Consider the following 17,963-nt stretch of genomic DNA (forward strand, 5'->3'; position numbering starts at 1 on the left):
CTTAAGGAACCCGATCCCTCTTATCTCTTGCTCCTTCAATGTTAGGACATCTTTTCTCTTAAACCCGAGTCATTGGTCTCTGTGTCCGCTTGTTTCACGGAAGGTGTAGGGCTGGAAATTCCACAGCCTGTAGGTCTTTCATTACTGTTAATGTGTGACCTGCTAACTGTGTATTTTGTTGCCTAATTGAGCCTTATTATTTGATTCTGGTTTTTGTCCAATGAGATCTGACTTTGAACCTTCCCTACCCCTCTACTGTAGCTCTTGATCTAGGTCAGGGTATCCCTACCAGTTCTTCTCTGAATTGAGTAGGACTTAGTTTCTGCATCCTTACTTCTGTAGAGCTTGAGAATTGGGGATTTCTGCCTGGGTAGCAGCTAACAGAGTCCTCAGTGCCAGGGACGTGGGCACAATGTTTAGTCCTTTCTTAACTGCCCTTGTGCCCAGCGTTTGCATAGGGGCCAACCCCCAACTAGACTCTGCCATTCGCTCTTTACTCGCCACGGAGTCGTATGGGCATATGCTCTTCCCACCTTTTGGGACTAGCCAAGGTTAATATTAGACCTTCTAGCTGGGCTGCTGTTCCCGAAAGCCACAGGGTGTTGTTAATATTCATGTGACCGCAGAGACTCATCAATATTCATGAGGTATCTGCAGCCTTCCTTCAGGCCCTTAGCTTGGAGAAAACAGGAATGATTAGAGTTTCTAGAACTTAAAACTAGCCCTATTTCCTGGAGTCTCTTGAGGAGAAGGCAAACCTTAAGAGTAAATGTCTGGGCCAAGAGAAAAAGGAATTTTCATGCCAGTATCCTGAACGGGTCTGACAACTTAGCGGAGTTGTGCTGCATGGCTGTTGTTCATGCCATCGTCCTTGTCCAGTGTGTACTGAGTACCGCTGGGTTTAGGTCCTTGTATGAGGTACTCTGTGGGGTAGGAAACTAGCATTGGTAAGTACTTAGTGAGGGCTAGGGATACAGCGATAACCGACATGATTCCTGCCCCAAGAAGCACGTGGAAGAGAAGGGGAGACAGTTAGGTATACATATATCTGTTGTCCAAAGTGAGAGTGCTGTTCTGGAGACATACACAAAGCGCTGAGCGAAGACAAATGAGGAAGTCGTTCTCTGTGAGGAAATTAGTGAAGGATTTCCAGGGAGCTCTTGAAAGGAAAGAAAAGTAGAATTTCCTGCGATTCCTTTAGTAACCCTCAACAAGGTGTAAAGCCCCTCTAAATGCCACCTCCCCCGGGTGCCCTGCTTACCAACCTTGCCTGCTACACCTTTTGTCAGATGCTTCAGCTATTCCAGTATCTTATTTAATAGAACTTCTTTCCTAGAAAGTATTCTTCTACTTCTTAGGTGGGAAAATTTCCCCTTTTTTTTTCTGAAAGATTTAACTAGTAAGAGCTCCCAACTGTGATATAGTTTTTGGCATAGTTTGATTATTTAAAAAGATGAACATAATTCCAGATTGCATAATTAAAAGAAGAGTAGGAGAGCCTGAGGCCACCCTTCCATTGTAGTTAGCACTAGTTGGCCACTTAGGATTTTGGTGTCATGTTTGAAAGATGCACGGGGCCTTAGTGCCCATAGGAAGATCAGGACAATAATAAAAGGGATGGAAACGGAATTTTTAAAAAAGTATCCAAGGAAAATGGGATTAATTAATTGAGAGAGTAGATTGAGTGGTAGCTCATTCTTTTAAACATGAAAATTTATCATCTGCAGGATATGCTTTTCTACATTTCATACACGATATTACAAGAAAGGATGAACTTGAATTATAGCAATAAGGATATAGTTGAGGTGGAGAGAAGAATTTTTTACCTGACTGTAATGTTACCAGGCAAGCTTTGGAAACTACCCCCCTAGAATTCTTTAAGACTGTTTCCCTAACGACAGGTGTCGTCCCTGCTTGGAAACAATTGGAAAGCAATAGGAGAGGGCATGGCTGGCCCTAAGATTCTATGGTTAACTCTCTACTCCCCTCGATTTGCTGGTTTGTACTACAGCCTAGCAGAAGTTTCTCCCTCTTCTACCAGATGACAATGCTTTTTATGGAGCCCCACATATTTCCTATGGTGACATTTGGGGAAATACTTGCATATAATTTAAGCTGTCAATCCCAGGCATCCCTCCATACTTTCTACTAAAGACCTACTAAATCCTTCTTGAGGTCTGAGGAAGCTGACCTTGGAAGCTGGCATGCAGTTCCTAGAGTTAGGTCCAGGAATGGGTTTTAGGAAAAAAACATTTCTTCATGAGGAATATGACGAAGGAATAATATTAACAGTTCTTTTTCTATACACATTCATTGTCCCACTCTATATCCTTCCTCTTATATTTCTTCATTCTGTCTCTTTACAAAGTCTGTTTACATTTTTTCTTGATCTTTGCTGTTCACCTAGATATTCTTTAAGATGGGTGAGAAATTGCTAGATTACCTTAAAGAATCAGATAATGATGCTAAAATGGAGGCTTCATGAGAGCTGGGTGCTTGTGTGTCTTATTCACCACTGTACCTCCAGCTTGTGCCTCGTTCATAGTAGGTGCTACAGAAATATTTGTTAAATGGATGAACAAATGTTTATATTTGTGAGATGAACTGACCGCTCAATGAGCATATTGCTTATTAGAATGTTTGCCCAGACCATAGTGAGGACCACAGGAATGGTAGAGCAGTGTGAAATATCTAAGTCATTGCTCGTTGGTGACACTGCTTTCATTCTACTGTTTGATGACAAAGGATCATGTCATCTCGGTGCAAAATTAGAATTTCTACTTAAAACCAAGAAAACCAGACAGTGTGATACAGAAATATTTTTAAAATATATGGAATTTATTAACTAGAGAAAGGGCTTGTTGAGTGTTCACAGTTCTCAAATCAGCAGGTCTCTTGGAGAAGGAACCTCACAGACTAATGGCTGTTAAGACTGGAACTCAGAACCCACTAAGAAGGTTCTGGCTAGTTGGGGTTCCTAAGACGTCAGTCCAAAGGAATGGGAGAAGCGTGGAGCTCTGGACTTGTCCATTGTTTGGATTCCGTTCCTTTAGGGCTTGTGATGAACCAAAGAATTTGAGGTCCATCCAGTTTTAGGATCTAGTGTACTCAGCTGTCAGGAAAAGACAGCAGGTGGCGCCAAAACATTGTCTTACGTCTCACGCTGGCTTGGGGAAGACACGACGTGGAGAGAGGGAAGGGTTCTCTTGGGGACAGGGAGGGGGGACTGGCTGCCCCGGCTGTTGCTCAGGTGGGAAATCCTTGCGGGCGCCGTGTCTGCTCGTGCCGCCTCACCCAGGGACTGTACCTCCAATGTCCTACTTAGACCAGAGGTTTGGTGAGGAGAGGGGGATCCCAGCAAATCCAAGAGTGGAAGAAGGGCCAGCTCACCTTCTGTGCCTGGCAAGACTGTCTCCTTCAGGGCCTGATTCTACCAGATGCCGTGGGTTCTGAGGCTCTCGCCTCATTCTGTGAATTTCTTTCTATCTTTCGACAGATGCCCATCTTGGGATACCTTTCTTGTTTTGGGACACTTTCCTCATGGGTAGGTCTCTTTTTTCGACCTGTCCCCACCCCAGTTTCTCTGGGAGGCTGAGAGTGGGGTTAAGGGAGTGGGGAATGGAGAACACTGGCCCCTGGATGAATTTAAACCGGAGGTGCTGGTCAGGAGGGCAGAGGAGGACAGGGAAAGCTGTTTCATGAGAGGCTCTTTGGTTCTGAGAAGGCAGAAGGACACTGTCCAGACTGTAGGACACCAAAGCGAGTGTTAGAAGTCACCTCAGGATCTGCCAAAACCCAGAGGCCGACTCTTTGGCCTCCAGGTGTTGGAGCAGGCACGGCTCCGCAGCCCTGACTGACTCCCACAGCCCAGGCGTTAGCCCTCTTCTACCATTGTCCCCGACACCCCTGCTTTCCCCACTCCCTTCGCAAACCCGCCGGGCCGTCTCCAACCTTCATTCCTTGAGCTTGTTCCTTGGGCCTCCCCCCTTTCCCGGGGCGGGTTTAAGGGCTGGGCGGAGCTGTCCGCCTGAATCCCCTGTGGCCCCTTTGGTTCCTGGTTCTATATATATCCCTGTCCTTCTCTGCGCAGGGTTTGATACGGCTTTATGGGCATTTCCATCCGCTTCACAGGCACAGCCATCACAGAGGCGTGTTTCACCCGAGAAACCTCAGCGGAGCCTGGCCTGTGGCACGGACTCAGTCTGGCCCCTGAATCAAGGCTCTCTTCTCTCCCTGCTCTCCCCCGTCCCTCCCCCTCCGTGTCCCCACTGCCTACCCCCAAGTGAATAACAGAGCTCTGGGGAGCACTCAGCCTCATTGGCAGAGCGTTTTGGAACTCCAGAGACTCACGGAGAATTCTTTAGTGTCCATTTCTCCACTCAGCTGGGGAAGGTATGAACCCTGACTTCTGGCTTAGACTCTGCTGTAATAGGGCAGTCAGGCGCTTCTTGAAGAGAATGGAACCCAGTGGGAGGTTCTCTTGAGGCATATGAAGAGAAAGAAGAAGAGCCTTTATGAACTGAGGCCGGAGGAGCCAACGGGGGCCTAGTGAGGAGGGTCAGAAGCAGAACTGGGTCATATGAGTTCAAAGTGATGAAGTGACAAGGGTACTCAAGACAGTGGGTAGGAAAGAATACTCCCCCTGGGGCCTCCCTTTTGGCTCATTCTCTGGCCAGGAGATGAAACAGTGGAATCTGGTTTAGAAAGGGAAAGTTTTCTTAGAATAAAGGGGAAACCTGTTCAGCAGGCTAAAATTTGCGTGAGGAAGCAATAGAACCCCCCCCGCCCCGTTTTAGGATGTCTAACATCCCCAATAATCATAATAGCTACCGTTTTGGGGTACCTCTTGAGTGCTAGATCCTCTGGCTATAAATCTTGTTGCTCTTCACCACCTTTTTATGAGTTGGTATTTCCCATGGTATGGAGAGTGAAACTGAGATTCAGAGAATGTAAGTTTCCCAAAGTCACATAGCTAATAAGTGATGAAGCCAGCTTTCAAAGTGAGTCAGCTAAATCCAAAGCCCATGCTCTTTCCACTACGCCATGCTGCCTCCCTAAGGAGCCCATAAGAAGGTGATAGAGCTGATTCTGACTTAGTTTGTGGTCTGAATAATGTTTAGTCTCTTTATGTTATTTAAAATTTCACATTTCCACGTGGTTCTCTAAACCTGACACCTGTGTTTACTTGTGAGTTTCCCTGACATTCTGGCTGAGTCTTTGAGCCTGGGAATTCCCAGGGCACCGGGATGCTTGGCTGTGCCCCATGAAGGATTGGCACATCTGGGTGTACATCTCTTTGTTATTATCCAGCTGAGCTCAAGCAAGAAGCCAGCTCATTGTTATTGCCTAGAGGGCTTCATCTGTGGCTTATAGACATCAGTCCATTTGTGACTCTGCTGTCCAGAGTGGCCTGGCTAGGTATTTTCTTTTCCCTGTGATGTTTACTGTTCTTTCGTGGGATTTCAGATTTCCATGATGGTGGAAGGCTTGTAAAATGTAGGCATGGGGAAGGGTTACTGTGGCAAGAGCCTGGGCCAGGCCAGGTCGAGCCAGCAGCACAGACAGCTTTTATAATGGTGTGCAGGGCTAGGAGGCTTGTAAAGGCGACGCAGGCAGATAGGGGGATAAATCATGCAAGCAGTGGGCAGGGTGGTGAGCCGAGGTTAGGAATTAACTTTGTGTTGGATGGAGCCCAGGTTGTGGGATGGGAAGAGAGGCCTCTCCTCTTTTCCTCTCCTCTCAGCTCTGTTCTTTGCCTCTCCTTTCTGTTGGCCCTATTCACTGCAGGCTGTGACATGTTTGCCCTAGCCCTTCCTGTCCCTCCTCCAAGTTGCCTGAACTAAATCAACAAAGGAGAGGGTACCCCAGAGCAAGGGAAGAAAGTACTTCACGCTTCTACCAGTCAAACTGCTTTGTTCTATTGCAAATATGGAATGGAACTAGCTGACCCCTTCCTTCCTATAGCCATGTGTATATGAGGGTGCCCATCCCTAGTTCCTTTCTGCTTGTTCTCATGCATTGTGACTTTTACCTAGAAAATGGACCTGAATCCTTCAGGATCATAAAGAAAGCAGAAAATACTCTTCCAGCTCTTCTCAGGTTCCCCATCTTGATGTCTCAGCCTGCCTGAGCCAGGGTGTAGACCTTGACTGGCTTCTTTTGAGGGCTGAGGCGAATCCAGGTAGCTTCATTCAGGAATTATATTCCATGACGGCCTGTTTTTTCTCGTGAGGTCTCTGTGTCTTGTGTGTGGAGATGAGGAGGGAGCTGGGAGCAATGCAGAGTCAGGCCACATGAGTGGTCAGAGTGGACTTTGTAAAAGAAGTCGAGGTTAAATTTTCTCTGAAGACTTGTGCATGTGTATATAGTGGCTGAGAGTTAAGAGGTGGGTGCTTATTGCAGGGATAGTGTTTATAAGCCTCTTCAGGTCAGAGCTACATCTGTTACGATCTTTATTCCTCCGTACAGCCTTTCATGTGATGCTTTGCAAATTGCGAGTGATCAATAAATGCTTCTGACTATGTGCTTTGGCTCTTGACTGGCACGAGCAGTCAGCCCCTAGGCCTTCTTCCTCTGTTGCTCCCTTCCCCTCCAGCATCTCTCACCATAAATTGTCCCTCTAATCATCACAGCTTTCAAGTGGATGGCTCAGCCCAAGCGAAAGTCATTGACTGCATTTCTTCCTCCCCAGATCTGTAATAATAGCACTGCCACTTTTCTTTCTAATTAGGCCCTGATTGAAAACTGGTTGCATTCAGACTTTTCTCCTTCTGTTCTGCTTTTTAGTTCCAGTGGTGGAAAAATATTCAGCTGAGGTTTGGGTTTTTCGTTTCTCCCCCACCCCACCCCACCCCCGCCTTTTTTTCTTCTCCTCTTTCTTCTTCTTTCTTCTTCTTTTTCTTCTTCTTTTTTTAATATGGTGGGATTCTTTTGGAAAAGCTATCCCCAGCCTCTTGGATTCCCCACTCACAAATCCCAGCCTTCTTCTAGAAGACCAGGTCTTTTCAAGCGGTTTGCGTGAACATGTCGGAGCCCCCAATGCCTGTGACAGTTTCTGTTAATTATAGACGCTCTTTCCCCCTCTCACATTAGTCAAAGGAGTTTTGTGTATTTTAACAGCGCTTTCCCTTGGCTTGAATAAGACTCTGTTCAGACATTTCCCAGGGCTGGTGAGGCGGCAGCACTCCCTGGTACCGGTAGCAGTGTTTCCTTATTTACTTCTCTAGGGGCTTCAGAGATTACCAGAGAAGGATGCTTCCTAATGTGCTTGAAATTTAGTTGTTTCTGGGTAACAGACATAGTTCTTACACAGTCAAAAACTTCTGCAGTGTCTGAGCCTCAGACAGGAAATAGATGTGCACTTGTGTATGGAGATGTTCTTCAGGTCTGTGGGTCCCTTCTTTGTGCTTTCACTTTGCTCCCAGCCTTATCCAGGCCGTGTGTAAGAGTCCCCATCTTGACCTTACTGTTGGGCTACATCAGAGCATTTCTGGGGACACTGGCTTCATTTTGTATTTCTTAGGCCTGAATAAGCATTGCTCAAAGGCCTGAATAGGCCTTTGGAGCATTTGCGGAGCTGTCATCTTTGATATTAAAGTGCCCTTCTGTCTTGAAGCCCCCAAGAAAGACATTTTGCTTGCTTGGTCAAGCCAAGGCATTCTAAGTGGGGATCTGCCCTGGCACGTGATCTGCTCAGGGGCTGCTCTGAGAGGTCAGTCTCCCAGTTTGGCTAGGAGAGAGCAGGAGATCACTGAAACAAGCAGTATTCAACGAGAAATCCTAAGTGGGACTGCATTTTGCTGCATTCCGTTGAATTTGGGCAGCCTGAATTTAGTCTGAGAGGGGATCGCCAGGGTCTCACAGGTGAAGCTGTGGGTAGAGGGTCAAGAGACCCCCTCATCAAGCGTCTTTGGACATGTCACTTCTAACTGCTGGATAATAATCGCTTGTCCCATTGTGCCCTTTATTATTTTCTTGGAGATTTACTTAGCTGTGAATTTCTCCTTAAGAATAGTTTGCTTTTGAAGATACTTGTTTCCAGCTCCTGTACCATTTTCCAAGCCTAGACACCTCCCTGTATAAAGCATTGATTTTATTTGGATGAGAGCATTGAGGCAGGAGGATCTTGGAGAGTGACAGACTGACACATTCTGTTCAGGGCTTCTCCTGGGAGCACTGGCACTTAGAGTGAGGATGGACTTTTTTGGAGTATTAAATGGGTGACACTCTTAATTACGGTAACATCTATTTCCCTTTTTCTAGAAGTAGGGAATACTTGAAAACAATATCAGTTCTGGGTATAGCTTAATAGGTGAGGAATCTTAGGCTCCTGCAGAGAAGGTCCGCTAGCTCAGCTAGCTTGGCTTCTCCAAAGTTCACAGAAGATGGAACTAAAACTTACGGAGGGGGAGTCCTTTGCCTATGGGAAAGGTTGTGGGCGGGGGACAGTGAGGAGAGAACTCTTTTCTATGAAAGAATAACAAAAGCTCTTAGAGACCCTGACGGCTGGACCTGGGGGCATATCACTTCTCTTTGTCCCTGCAGAAGGATAAAGCCATAGGAAGAGGGTTATGGAAATTCACAATGATTCCATTTTAAAATAAGTTCTTGGATCACAGTTCAGGGAAGCTGGTTCCCCATGTGGAGTGTAATTTCCCCACTCTCTTCCCCTTTTCTTTCCTGTCTGTCTCCCCCTCCCCAATTTGTTTGGAGTCTCTGCCTCAGCACGTGTTTGGTGCACCAAATAAAAAACATCTTCCTGTCCTGTGACCACAGAGACTGCAGCGTTGGAAATTCCTTCTGAATTGCTGACATGGTTGTGCTGTACATTGTTTATGTTTTATGACACACGTTTAACAATATAAACTGTGATATATTAAGGTAAAACATTGAACAAGTGAAGCAGAGTTGGAAGATACTAGTGACGTGTCTGGTTAGTACAGAGGAGGTAAAGGACTTTAATTTCATCACTACCTTTCTCATGTGCCGTAAGTGATAGATGCTTGTCTACCCCATGCTTTTAAGGTGTGGAGTATAAACAGTGTAAACAGTGTACCACATAAAGGCACAGGAGCTTTCTATAAAACTGGTGACTAATTTCAGCAAAATCTTTTCATGTATTGTTCAAAGTTGAAATACTTTCAGAATTGTGATTCTTGGTGGCACAACTGGGGGAGAGGGTGTTATCATGCCCTGTGTAGAGATTGGATCCAGGCCTTTTATGTGTATTATTATTGATCATGAAAGTCATGTGTGTAAAGGAAAGTATAAAAGAGGGTGAAGGCATCAGAATGTGGAACAGAACTAAGTTGCCCAGCATCTGTGATGTTTGTTCCTGCAAAACCTTAGGTTGCCAGAGATCAGCTTTCAGGGAAATAATACTGATGAGTCCTTTCTCCTCCTGCTTATCTAGGCCTTTTGCAGCTGTGAGTGTGGCTTTTGGGGACTATTTCAGCAAGCTGGGCTCCCTGTCATCCTGCAGCAAGGGAAGGATTAGGTATATGCCTTTAGGAGGTTTTTAAACAAGTTCAGGGGAAGCTCAGGCTCTCCCTTCTGACCCCTCCTGACTTTGCTCTTAGAGAGACTGCAGTTTATTGGCCAATTTGGAGCATAAAGGTGCACAGTTAGCTGGAATAGAATTAATAAAAGTAATGATTTATATCTGTGTGGTATTTATAGTTGGCAAAGTGCTTACATTTACATTGTCTTCTGGTTGTGGTCTTTAGGAATCAGGACAATGTTTTTATATTACTACCCCTATTTTACAGATGAGGAAGCTGGGGTCCCTGAGTTTCCCAAGGTTACATAGCAAGTAAGCAGCAGAGCCAAGACTCAATGCAAGTCAGTTTAGATTGTTCCACTGGGTTAAGTTGGTCACCTGGTCTTCTACCTTATGACTCTTGGTTTGACCAAGGGCCAGGGTTCAAAAGGATAAGCTCCCCAGTGTTTTCTCCATCCAGTTTCAATCTCTGTTACATTTCTCACTATTTTTAGCAATTTTTTCTTTCTGACACTTCCTTTTTCCTCTCTATCCCTACTTCTCTGACCCCCCACTTTCAGAGACTGCCTTATTTGCTTTCCTAGAAATTCCTCTTTTAAGACTTTTGGGAACTTTGACCCACCAGTAGTAACTACGTTTAAGAGAGTGTTTAAAATGTCTCCTGCCCCTCTCATTCATCCCCCACCCCCAAAGCATGGCCTCGCCCCATCCTGCCATCATGCTGGCCAAGCGCGTGGGGCAGCTGTGGTCAGTCCCATTTATAAAACTGGTAAATATGGGACCGGTTTCTGTCCCCTCCAAAGGTCAATATTTGTGCAGAGTTTAATTTTAACTTAACAAGCAGTTGTTTTCTGCAGCTGCCCTGGTGTGTTGTGTTGTGTGTGCTTTCCTTTTCCCTCCTTCCCCCTGACTGTGTGGGTCTGTGTATGTGTATGTATCTGTATCCATGCTGTAGACTTCATCTGGCCTCCAGACCTGCGGCCCACTGGCTCGGCCAGGCTCTGTCTCACAAAGGACATTTGGGCTGAAGAGAGCTAGGTAAAGGGGAGTGGGCCTCACATGTGGAGATAACAGACTTTTTCTAGGGGTCAGGGGACAGAGAACACTATTTAGTCTTCGGTAATCCTAATGTCATCACCACCACCTCCCTCTGCAGGAGAGACTCTAGAAATGTGAGATTTGAGAGAAATGGTCCCTTCTTTTAAAATCTGCACTATCCCCCTCCTTTGCTCTCTAAGGAGTGTTAACCCTTATCCAAGAACCCTGGGTTCTAATTTGGTAGCTGCTTCTTGTGTAAGATGAGGGGAATGCGTAAGATAATCTATTAAGGACTCTCCAGCTTTTAATATGCTATGATTTGATGAATAATGGAGCATCGGGCTGGGTATCAAGAGTAAATTCTATTCCAGTTTCTAGCTTTAAAATCATTTAACAAATGATTTTGAGCTAGCCATTTTTCCCTCTGGTCCTTAGTTAAGGGGATATGACCTTTGTTCCTTGGAGGGATTTTGTGCAAATGGATGAGATTTTATTTAAAAGAACTCTGAGCTGTTTAAATAATGAGAAATACTTTAATACTAAGCTCATCTTACCTACTGACCTGTGCCCCCTTTCACCAAGGTATTTACATGTTTTCTGCTTGTGATCACGTTCCTGGCTTCGACAATTTAGTCCAACAGGTGATCAGAGCCGCAGGATCTGAAGTGGAGGAAGAACTCTGATGTGAACAGTGGGATGTGGGCTCCAGCCTCAGTGGCAACCTCCTTAGTCTTCCTTGGACATCCTAGACGTGTGCCCCACCTCAGGCCCTTGGCACTCGCTGGTCCCTCTGCTAAGAATGCTCTTTCCCCAGATACCTGCATGGCTGGTTCCTCCTCTTCCTCCAGGCCTTTTCCCTGTGCCTTCTAGTTGAGGACTTCCTGGCCACCCTATCTAAAATCCCCCCCCCAACCCTCACCAGTACTTTCTGTCCCCTTTCCCTGCTCTGTTTTTCTCCTTAGTAATTATTATTACCCAATGTACCCCAGATTTTACTTTTTACTTTTTTATTATGTTGTTTTCCTCCTCTGTGAAGGCATGGATTCTCAATGAGGGCAGGGATTGCCGTCTACCCAGTGCCTCTAGAACAATGCCTGGCATGTGTAAGCTCTCAAAATGTATTTGTTGAATATATGGAAGGAAGGAAGGGAGGGAAGGAGAAGTAGGCTCTCTAAACCGATGATTCTTCATAGGGGGTACATAACCCACAGGGGAGGTGATCAGAATGGCTTGGAGGCCTTTCTGAGCATTCATACCCTTACGGAAAAAAATTTCAATATGTGCCCCCGCCAACCCCAGGATGGTTAGGATCATTGCATAATGACCTGTAGTTACTGATGAAAATATTTGGTATGCCTCATGTGTGTTGGGTGGGAAAAGAAAGTCGAGAACCACTGTCCTAGGCAGGCTGACAGGCTTGTCTCCTCCTGGCCTGGGAATTGCAGGCAACCCTCATGGTAGGAGATTTGTTGTTTGTTGTTTTTCTCCCCCTTTCCACCTTCCCCTACCTCCTATATACCTCCAACCCATGCCTCCTTGCCCCTCCTGTTTCCTTTATTCTCAGCCAGACACCCACCCACCTCCAGCACACAGAGGCTGCCTACATTGTGAGTGGTTGTAGTCAGGACACAGAGAGCCCTTGATGGCAGCCAGCCCTTTTTGTGACATCAGCTCTGTGGCTTTAGGGGGAAGGCTGTGGCTCCAGGTCCCCAAGGGAGGGGGCTGTTTTTCTCTTCTTGATCGTTCATGTTGGTGCCCGTCTGACTTATAAACTTTAATGGCCAGTTTTAAAGGTTACTGCCATGGGGCACCTTTGTTGCCAGTTTTAGTTTTTTAATTTGGAAACTTTTTTCCCCCTTGTGGTCTTGGGAGGAAAGATTTGGGGCCATTTGGGGCTGGGAATTGGTATTTGTGGGTGATGATGAGATAGCACAGCAGCATCTGGTTCTGGCTCCAATAACCAGAATCTCTGGCATATTACCCAGTGGCCCAAATGAACACCAAAGTGAGAAGGGGAAGACTGACATTGGGATGTATAGTCTTGGGCAGTATCGGTCAAGGATATAGAGGGTTGGGAACTTGTTGGGCTGTCTGAGAAGAATGGTAACCATAGTTGAGGCACTGGAGCACCAGGAAAGGAAGGAGACTTCTCACTTTTATTCTAAGCCCTTACCTCTTCTTTTATTTCTAGTTGTAATCCTTTGCTCTGAATATGAACATCATTGACAAGGGTCAGGTTTAATTGGGATGGAGGCAAGGCTTCAGATTAGAATTGATGGTTGAGAATGTGGCCCATTGGTGGTTGTCCCAGTGCGGCACAGATACAGGTCTAACACAGAAAGCTTCACTGAGTCTTTTTGCCAAGTCTTTTTGTTATTAATCTTTGTGCCTTTATTTAAAAAAAAATCAAAAACTCCTTTTTTCCACTCAGGGTGACTTCACAAAGCTTCACATGTCAAAAAATGGTCATTGTCCGCCTCAGAATCATCTGCATTCCTAGGAGAAAAACTGTATTATGGAATAATACTCAAGTAATAGCATCTTGGAATCAGAAGGGATTTTTAATACATAGAACTCTAATAAAACTAAAAAGTACTCGGGTACTTGTCTTGTTGTGGCATAGTAATTCAACTAAATGGGTAGATAATCTAACAAATAGACCCTAAGAATGGGCAAGCCTACCAATCCATGGATGCTTAGACACTTACTCAAAGAGGTACGCTCTTTATGGACTGTTGGCTGATGTCCTCCCCTCTCTAGTGTTTGAATGGATTAAGCTGAACTCAGGATTCAACTTTGGATGATCTTGAAGAAATCAGGAAGGGATGCCTGCTATAGAAGGAAGAGATACAGCTCAGCTCTCCACGATACGCAGTACGAGGGCAGACCCTTTGGGACAGTTTCGATACCTTCCACGGGACATATAATATAGGGTCTTGGATTCAGATCTCACTCCTGGCTGTTCTTCCTGGGCTGGACAGAGCTGGGTTTGCTTCCCGTTCCCTGTGTTGCAGGGCGGGGGAGGAGTGGGGGTTGGCTCGGGGCTGGGCCACAATTAGTGACCTGGAAGCCGGGCTGGGCACCCAGAGGCTATAAATAGCAGACATGGCGCAGTCGCTGAGTGGACTCGAAGCCCAGCCAGACTAGCCGCGTTTCAAGTGGTCTGGGTGGGATTTTTTTTCTCCGTTAACCATTTGTACATCTGGTTTCCTCAGCATTGGTGGGGGCAAAGGAGGAGGGTGGGGTTGTGAGCAGAACCAGAAGTTCATATGTGGAGTAGCTTCTGGGTTAGTTTTGCCATATGTGTATCTTGGAGCTTTTGGGGCCCTCAGGACTAGCGGGCATCTGGGGGTAAAAATGGTGACTGCTAGAAGATAAGGTCTCAGAGCAGGACATGTGGTGTGGGAAATGCGGAAGTCCTGCAGGGCCCCTGTCACTAACATATGGTGGGTGTTCCTGAGGAGGGAGAGAAGTAGGGTCTCACATGGAGCCACTCGTTATCTGGGAATAGACAAGGGCTTCTTAGTTCTCAGTACTCTATGAAACAGGCCCTCTGTCACGGCTAAACCAATCTGCTCACCTTCCTCCTTACAGGCATTGCTAATTCTTGCTTCTCTGCATTTGTTCCCGTCACCTGCCCTGGATTTGAAGTCAGAATACTTTGACTTTTCAAATTATTATTGAAATATAGTTGACGTACAGTATTGTTAGTTCCAAGTGTGCTACATAATGGTTTGACATTTGCACACATTATGAAATGATCACCATGATAAGTCTACTAACCCTCTGTCCCCATATAAAGTTATTACAATATCACTGACCATATTCCTTATGCTATATATTACATCCCCATGGCTTATCTATTTTATAACTGGTGGTTTGTACCTCTTAATCCCATTCACCTATTTTGTCTCCCTTACCCCTCTCCCCTCAGGCAACCACCCATTTTTCTCTGTGTTTATGAGTTTGTTTTCATTTTGTTTTGTTTGTTTTGCTTTTTAGATTCTACATATAAGTGAGATCATAGGGTATTTATCTTTGTCCGACTTATTTCAATTAGCATAATACCCTCTAGATCCATCCATGTTGTCACAAATGGCAAGATTTTATTTTTTATGTCTGAATAATATTCCATTATATATATAATATTCCATTATATATATGATATTCCAACACACACACACACACACACACCCATATATATATACATCTTCTTTTTCCATTCATCTATCGATGGACACTTAGGTTGCTTGCATAACTTGGCTACTGTAATGAATGCTGCAATGAACAGTGGTGTTACTTTGATTTGAATTCCAGTTCTTCCACTTATTTATTTGTCACTTGGACATATTATTTAAGCTCCCTGGGCTTCTGTTTAATTCATCTGTCAATGAGCAATCTTGATAGACTATCCCATAAGGTTCCTTCGAGCTTTTATAAACCCATATATTGATTTCAATCAGTCCATTTCTATTTTTCTTCTTCAGGATATATTTTTCTTCTTTCCTTGCATATATCAAATGTTTCTTTGCAATTATTTTCTGGCTATTTTCACATATTTATATTTTGTCTCTTCAAGTAGATTACAAGTTCTTTGAAGCAGGAAACCATATCTTCTCTATCTCTACCACTCGCTGCACTTACTGTGAATGTTGTAGGCAGCATTAAAGCCCACTAATACTTCTCTGAGAGGCCGGCAGGCAGACTTGGAGGGGATTGGGCGTAGGAAGTAATGAATACATTTTCAGCAAACTCCACTTTGAGAGATGACTTTGTTAGAGTAAAATGGAAAATAGTGAATTAGAGCACAGATGGGAGATTTCATGTGTTTTACTGAACGACGGGATTCCAGGCCCGTTGCTTTGCTGATCTCTTTCTCTTTACCGTTTCTTCTTTCATCTTCTCTTGGAGGTGCTTTTACTTTCGGGTGCAGTCTGAAGCAGTGGTTTTTTTGGACACTGCTTTAATAACGCTGAGTATGGGACTATATTTTGCATAATGGTAAAAGGACTTTCTGTTCCAAGCATAGGCTCTTTGATATTAGGTTTCAGTTCTTCTAGTTTCAGTAATCCGTCTGTTTGTAGACCTCCTTTAGGCCTGAAGATGAGGATAATAACACTTGCTGATATCTGAAAATGTATATGACATTGTTTTCTCAGTCCAGGGAGAGCAGTGTCTCTCCTGGTTGGCTTTCCTGTCCCAGGGCTTTGATCTTCCATCCCTTGTTTCATCCTTTCTCCTACTTTTAGCTCTTTGGACCAGGCTAAACAATTCCTCCCCTCTTGGGTGTTTACACTCTCCCAATGTTAGCAGAAGGTTATCGTGTCCAGTCTCAGACGTCATAGGCCATCTGCCTGGCTTAAGCCCCTAATCACTCCTTTTTTATCCTTTTCTCCCTCACCCCAAGTCAGTTATGTGACTCTTCCTGGAGCTCCCCCAAACTTATCTCTACAGTTTCGGTGCCAGAATGCCCGATACTGGGCACATGAACCAGGCAATAAAGAGACCGTTTCTCTAACTTCAAGGCTTGATGCCTCCCAGCCCTGGGATTTGAGGCAAGGAACTTTTTTTTTGTTGGTATTGTCTTTCTTTCAGTTCATTCATGTAGTAAACATTTCTTGAGCACCTATTATATGCTTCCTTCTTATTAGACACCAAAAATATAATTCTACTTTATTAAACTTAGCAGACATTTAGGTAATGACTATTTATTTGCAAGGTATTATGTTAGAAGATGGGGGTTCAAGAATAACTGTATCCAGAACTTTGCCCCCAAGGAGTTTATAACCTGGTGGAAGGGCCCCTGACGTGTATATACTGAACTGTAATGCAGTGCAGAATGAAATGAGAGCAAATATGGGTCGAACTAATGTGCTCTGGAAGAAGAGAATAAAGTAGGTTTGATTTTTGGCTCTTTGAAGGAGGTAGGGTTGTGGGCAGCAGGAAGGGATCAGGGAAGACTTTGAGAAAGAGAAGAAATTTGAGCTGGACCTTGAAGGATAAGAATTTCCCTAAGTAGAGAATGTGGAAAAGGATATTAGACACAGCAAACAACATTCATTCTTTCTTCCCAGAAATATTTTTTGAGAGAATGGGAAAGGAGCGTATTAAACAGAGCAACACTCATTCCTTCTTTAGATATTTGTGAGTGCCAACTGTGTGCCGGTCACTGTGCTAGATGTGGTGATAGAGCAGTGACCAAAACAAAGTCCTTGCTCTCAGAGAACTGACAGTCCAGTGAGTTGTCTAAACGAATGTGACCTTTTTCCTCTGTCCCATTGCTATTATCACTCATCATGCTTCTTACTGTACTAAGTCCTTTGAACTGAAAAAGATCATGTCTCTTAACCCTCTGGGCATTGTCATCTCCCTATGTGGTGCCATCTCCATCTTTCTAGATTATTTCTTCTTAGCTAGATTTTTGACATGTCAGTAACAGAGACCAGATTCTGCACAAGCCTTAGGCAATAGTGATGATTGATACTTTTGATAAACACCCCATATCATTAGAAGATTATGAGATGTCTTCTATTTTACTGTTATTTTTACTTTACAGTATACTTTTGAATTCTTTGAAAATTGATAATCTGTATATGTAACAAATGGTAAATATTAAACCAGAAAATATGATTAACCAGAATATCCGCTTCTCAATCAAGCATGTGATTGATACTATAATCATATTTACCTTGGCTGAATCTGCTCCATTTCTTTCAGTTACTGTGCTGATTCTCAAGGCCCATCTTCTGCCCAGCTGATGTATGTTTCTGTTTTACCCATGGTCTCTTCATGGCTTTAGGCCATTTTAATTTGGTCAAGTTAAGCCTTTCTTCCCAAGTCTGCAATTGCCTTTGCCTCAATTCTAAGAGAGGCTGACAGTAGGAATGAATCCAAAATTCCATTCATTTTATATTCACCACATCTGGGTTTCTTTTAGCATCATTTTCCCCCTTGAGAACATTTTCAAGGTTCTCCTAATTTTCTAGGTTTTTTTTTTTTTTTTTGGAGGGGGCGGTGCCTTTTATAAGATTGCTAAGAAGTTTCCAGGACTGACTATCTAGTCTTGAGTCTATTTATGTATCTCCTCTTCTCTACCACCTTCTCTAGATTAGTAAAATAATTTTCTTTTCCTTTCTTCATTTATTCTGTAGGCATCTTATTCTTGACACCCAAGATGTGGGTGATACTTATCCTCTGTTCCCCTTTGTTTCCTAGGGAACCATTTGTTCTCTAAAGAGTAGTCCTGTTATATCTTGCATTCTCTTATAAGGGAACCCTCTAGGTAGAGAGAGCAGCAATTAGTTTTCATATCTCCTGATTTCACTACAGCAACTACCCTAGTTCAGCAGTTCTGGAGATTTCTAGCTAGACTTCTGTGGTTGTTAACACCATTCTGAACCACTAGGGGCCACTCTGTTTCCCTTAG

The 17,963-nt window shown here is 44.3% G+C and overlaps 1 protein-coding gene across 5 annotated transcripts in view; it reads left to right on the forward strand.

Moving 5' to 3' along the window:
* Positions 1-17,963, forward strand: part of NHEJ1 (non-homologous end joining factor 1) — a 75,807-nt gene that overhangs the window by 33,612 nt on the left and 24,232 nt on the right. The window lies entirely within an intron of this gene.

This window comes from Balaenoptera borealis, assembly GCF_965194805.1.
Source record: "Balaenoptera borealis genome assembly, chromosome: 6".
Lineage (NCBI taxonomy): Eukaryota > Metazoa > Chordata > Mammalia > Artiodactyla > Balaenopteridae > Balaenoptera > Balaenoptera borealis.